The 5,876-nt window shown below is 45.7% G+C and overlaps 1 pseudogene; it reads left to right on the forward strand.

Annotated features, from left to right (window-relative positions):
• Positions 1-3,534: 3,534 nt before the first annotated feature.
• On the forward strand, positions 3,535-4,517 carry LOC146209621 (uncharacterized; annotated as a pseudogene).
• Positions 4,518-5,876: the final 1,359 nt, after the last annotated feature.

The raw sequence follows: 5,876 nt of genomic DNA on the forward strand, positions 1-5,876 counted from the left end.
CCAACTTGGCAACGACCTCAAATCAAAAGCAATTGCCTGAAAGGCGAGCATGTCCTTTATACGCCTGATTACAATACTCCTTGAATGGGGCCTTTGAGCTACTAATATATTAAAATAAGAAAAACTGGCAAATAAAAAATTCAGTATGCGCACGGACTCTCTTATTTCTCTATAGAATGTAAGACGAATTGTGGAATTTCGTGGCGTTCTTTTCTCTGCCACTCCTAGGTACTAAGTACAAGTTTCATTGCTTTTTAGAGAGACACGCTTGGCGTCTACGTCTTGGTCTGTCAAATGCAGTCCTATATTTAAAGGCCTGTGCACGAGACTCGATTGGAGCTTCTGAATCTACCAACCTTATTACGAAACCTTGAGCAGATGCCTGGAGTGGGCTCTCATTTTTATGATACATCAAGGTCTCTTTCTTGAGAGTCGCTGGCCGCACTACCAGCAACCACAATTTGCATTGACTCTCTCCCTGCCTGAAACTGCTGTTTCTCTTCGGTCGACCAGCTTATTGGCAATGTTCACGCTACGTCTGCATTGTCACGGCCGCTCGATGGAAGAGCGGCCGTGGCACTGTTCTGTGACTAGTTATTGGAACCTAATGCAAACCACCTGAATACCAATAGGATAAAAGGCTTCCTAGAGGATTACGTGTTGCAGCACACACGACATGGGGCTATTTTCACAGGTACCTCCCAGTCGATTACAGTTTTGTTGTTCGGATCCCATATTACATAGCAATACTTACTGTTGAAACGCATGTAATTTGTTTGGCCCTTAAATACGTTCTCTGCAATTCGACTCCCGTTATCATATTCTCCGACTTTTGTTGTTATTGTGCCCTCACATAATAGCACATACCCACGAGGCGGACTGGCCACACATGAATACAGTACAAAGGGAGTTATGCTTTTACATATGAGATTACAAAAAACACTAATACACCCAAATATGCAATGCGACAGAAAAGGCTCTGCTTATAAGAGAATAAAATGAAAATTTCAACTCAATAAGAACCAGAAGGGGAAAAACAGCGGAATCGGCACACCTATCATTGAATCCTAACAAAGGCATTAACAAATTTGGGTACAGCTGAGCAGACTGTCCCGCTGCTGAAACCCTGCCGAGCAGCGCCAAATGAGAGCAATTTGGAACAGTCAAAAATAGATAAAGTTTTGCTAGGAATTTCAAAGAGGAGTTTTCGAAGGGAGGTGAAACGGCGACAGGACTGCAAAAATGGTCCAACGTCTCAGGTTTATTGCAATATGAATACATGGCTGAAGGAGAACAGCCCGATCTATGAAGATAAAAGTTAAGGGGAGGAATCCTACACCTGACATTTGTGAACCAGGATTCCATTTATACTTCAAATGCCGGAAGTAGTAACAAGATAAAAAGGCCGAATTTGAGGATTTCATGCAAGGAAATTGTTTGAAGCGCGCCGCCACCAATAACGAGAGGAGGAGGAGGAGGAAGATGAGGAGGAAAGGCAGAGAGGTTAACCGGTAAAGGAACCGGTTTTCTACCCTGCACTGGTGGAGAGGGGTAGATGGGTATAAAAGTTGTGGGTGAGAGAGGGATGGGTGAAGACAGTACAATCACATTACAGACATGTCACATGACATCACCGTCACAGTCATATCACGTAACATAAAAATCATAGCCTTTCGATCAGTCCTGTGCTTTCCATAAAGCGGAGCAGTGCCTGGGAGGCCTGCAATTAATCACAGGATAGGGCCATTCAAAAAAGCGGACGCAAGTCCGCGTATTCGTTCATTAGAATTCTGAAATGTCCAGGAACCCATACAAGTCATATTTCAAGGATATGAGCCTGCGCAAGAGCATAAAACTGGCCACGCAAAGAAGGTGCAGTCGAAGAAGTCAAGGCAGTACAAACTGCAAGATCGTCCGTCAATACAATAACGTTTCAGTAATCTAAACAAACTCTACAGATGGCTAAAACAATAGTTAAAAATTCCGCAATAAATATGGGGGTATAATCTGGAAAGCTGGTTGAAAAAGCCCAATCAAGTTGAGAAAAAAAAATCCCAACCCCCTCTTTCTTCTCGCATTGTGGAGCATGAGTGGTAAGTGCGACATATGAATGAAATTTTGCAAGTGTGGATTCAAAATGAAATCCGAGGTAGACAATGGCAAATAATTGGCATTAATTGGTTAAATGTCATCATCGAGCAAATTAATCAGAAGTAGACGAGAACTGGCACGTGAACGAGATTATACACCTACTGACAACGGAGTTAATAGCGACCGCACATATACAACCTGGAGCCTTCGAGCGGGAGCACAAAGTGTACGAAAAAATAAATTAGGTGAAATAATGAAAAAATTTGTAAACACTATAGGAAAGAATCATATAATTTTAGAATGGTCTCTACAGTAAGGAGTTGAAATCGGAAATCCAATGGAAATACCCGAGCCTCAGAGTACAATACATTTAGTGCCAAAAAACTAGGAAAGCTGAGGTAAGGCCGCAATGCTTGCCGTTCAGTCAAGCGAGCTGATTGGAGTTTGTAAGCAGCGCAACCTGTCAACAAGACGCAGCCGAATGCCAGAATACAGCACACATAAAGTTTTTAGATCATAAAAAGGGCATATTTTCTAATTCCATATCTCATTTGGCTCATGCGACGCAGTAGACCCAATGCACGCTCCCCTTTGCGCTTAATATGTTCAATATGAGGTCTCAAATTCATTGAACAATCATAGGAAACGCCCAAATACAAAGAGTAGTAACCTGAAATAAAGGTTCTTGATGGCATGAAAGAGAAATAGAAACAGGTTTATTGACTGGAAAGACTAGAAAGAAGCATTTATCGCCTCTGAGTCGTTTACATCCCTGACGTCCACTTCTTTGGTGCAACCATTATAGGGCATGCCCTAAAACCTTTGTATGTGTTACTCCATGGTTATAATGCTGCGACCGGAAGATTTATCACCACTTTGCTGTCTTAGTTTTTTGGTACAAGTTTTATTTGCATTCCTTTTATTTCATTTCTTGATTACTATTCATAAGTTACAATTCATTATTAATATATAATACAGCTTTAGTTCGAATTATACATTCCCTTCTTGTTCCTGCACTAAACCCTGGTCAGTTGTTGCGCGTATTGCCGTTCCAGGCTTTGTTCACGGCTGAATTTGTGTCTATTAGAATAAGAAAACATTGGCTGTGGTTTGACTAATGGCCATGCCGAGTAGAATTGAGGAAGCGCTCTTCTCGTTGTGCCGGTGTCTCCGCTGCACGCTCCACTTTTCTCTTGTCTAGCTTTCTCTGGTCTACTGGACGCGAAACGGATGTCCTACTTCCAAACCATCGATTTGCACCGTTCAACACTAGTTGAATTTTGTCCGGCAGGTTACCGGGCACCCGTAGGCACCATTTACATCCAGGTGGGCCTCCTTTTGGCGATTTTACGAGACTTTATCAGTTGACCACGTTGTCGCCGTACTAAGCCTAAGCCTTGGCGACGACGCCGGGCCGCTAATGCGGCACTAGGCACGGCAGTCATGAGTCTTGTACTGGGCTACGTCCCGGAAAGCATGCAAGTAGTGGCGCTACAGGCTGCGAAGAAGCCAGTCTTCGATTAAGCCACTGAATTAGAAGAGCAAGAGCGAGCGTTTGCGAGACGCGCGTGCTCGGAACGGCAGGAACGCTTGTACAGTGGAGACACTGCTGACGGCCATGACCCCACTTCGGCGTCAAGCAAACCGCTTCAAGCGAAGCGTTGGAAACCAGAGGTGGTGCCTAAATTTGGCACTGAAGACTTTGTCGTCGTCATTAAACCCAGAGCAACACTCAATTTGTCAAATTTCAAGGGTACTAAGGAGAAGCTATATATGCTGCTGCCGGCATCGACCGCAAATCACAGGCGCTTGCAGTATGGCTGGCCTGCGATCAAAACACAATCACGGTTGGAATTCGAGGTGCAGGGATTATTCGGCAGATCCTCGTGGTCGAGAATCTGCGGATTGGCGGCCAATTGCAAGCGTGCATGTCTATCTCGAGATGACCGAATATACGTGTCGTGTAGTAATTCAAGTGGCTCCAAAAGTGTCAGAAGCTGATATTGCTCAAGCTATTTACTCGGCACGCACTCGCGTCGTGGGTGTGAGGAAATTAGGAGAGTCGAACGCAGCGGTGATTACGTTCGAAGGCCGTACAGTGCCGTTCAATGTGCTCTACTGGGGGGGAGGCTGTGTCCGTCCGTCTCTACCGGAAGACAACACTAGCTTGTACCCGCTGTGGAACAGTGGGGCATAGGGTGAAAGTTTGCCCTAATCCACAAGAAAGTCTCTGTCGGGCCTGCGGAAACATCACCCAAGAATAGGGTCACGAGTGCCAGTCCCGATGTCTAGTCTGCGGGGGTGCCCATCTCACGAGCTTCGCCGACTGCACCTGGAAATACAGGAATAGTTCCGGAGCCGGGCGCACGCCTGGTGGTGGGCACTACAGCAACCAGCGTCAATCCAGAGAGAACCGGAAAAATTAGAAGCCTGGACCGCAACCGCGGAGAAGGCAGGGGCCTGAAGGAAGCGGTCGTCCAGGTAACAAGAGGCTTAAAGGAGCAGAGTCGGGGAACACCACTGGCAGCAAGGTGAGCTGGGCACAGGTTGTAACCTCTCCGCCTCCCACGTTGGCTGTTGAAAACCTTCAGGAGGAAACTAGCAGAATAAAACAGCAGCTAGCGAAGTATAAAAGCCAGAAACAGAGGACATCGGCAGAGGGTGAAAACATGCCAGAAACCCCTGGCGAATCTGCAATGAATGAGGATGCTCCCCTCCCTCCTACTGAGCAGGCACTGACTCTTGTCCCTCAGGGTGCGAAAAAGGAAAAGGATGGAAACAGTAACGTAGTGGCGCCGGAGACCAATAAGGGGGCTGGTGCCACAGAGAAAGAAGCCGGGATTGAAGTGGTTGTCGACAGATGTTTGTTGAACGACCTTCCGCGTTTGGAAGCTCGTAAAATGCAGAAAATACAGACGAACCTCGAGAAAACTCTGTAAACTATTATTGAGAAAAACGTTCAGGCAGCTATTGAGAGGGGCATTCAAGCAGCGGTAGAGCGCGTTTTACAGGGGATCTTGGAGCCCCGTCTAATTAAGCTGCAAGCTTTTGAAGTCAGAATTGATCGAAAACTACAGGAGCTGCCTGAATGTACGCGGGCGAAGGTTCTAAAATTAACAGGCCGGGTGGGTAATCGGCAGCTTGTAGCTCATGATTTGCCCGACACCGAAGGGGACACACCAAGCGCGACTTCCTTTAGTGTTCAACATGACCCGCTCTCCTAAGCTGGTGATTTTATAGTGGAACAGCAGGGGGCTTAGAAGGAAAAGGGATTCGCTACAGCAATACATAGATTCATTGGATAAATTACCAGATATTATTGCACTGCAGGATGTGAATACGGAAGCCAAACTAAGAACATACAGCACGAATTAAAACAACTCATCCAATTGCATTTTGGTGCATAAGGATTGCACGGCTGTGAGAATCGAGCTGGAGTTGGAAACTGAGGTGGAACATACATTTATTCAGCTATTACCAAAAAGTATTACGCACTAGCAGAAGTGCGTAAATGTTGAACATATATAGCCGACCGAAAAACAGGGGGGCGTCTTTCGATTAGATTTTCCAAAAGGTAGCGCAATTGGCAAAAAGTGCATTTCTTATCATAGTGGGGGATTTTAATGCATTTAGCGTCTTGTGGGGTTATAGTAATTAGGATATTAAAGGCAGGAAACTCGCTGCAGCCATTTGGGAGCTAGCACTGACGATTCTTACTGACCGCCGCATCCCACGAGGATTGGCAACAATGTCTCGAGAAATATGTGTCCAGATCTCTATTTGAT

This window comes from Amblyomma maculatum, chromosome 1, assembly GCF_055883805.1.
Source record: "Amblyomma maculatum isolate TAMU_Amacu chromosome 1, ASM5588380v1, whole genome shotgun sequence".
NCBI lineage: Eukaryota > Metazoa > Arthropoda > Arachnida > Ixodida > Ixodidae > Amblyomma > Amblyomma maculatum.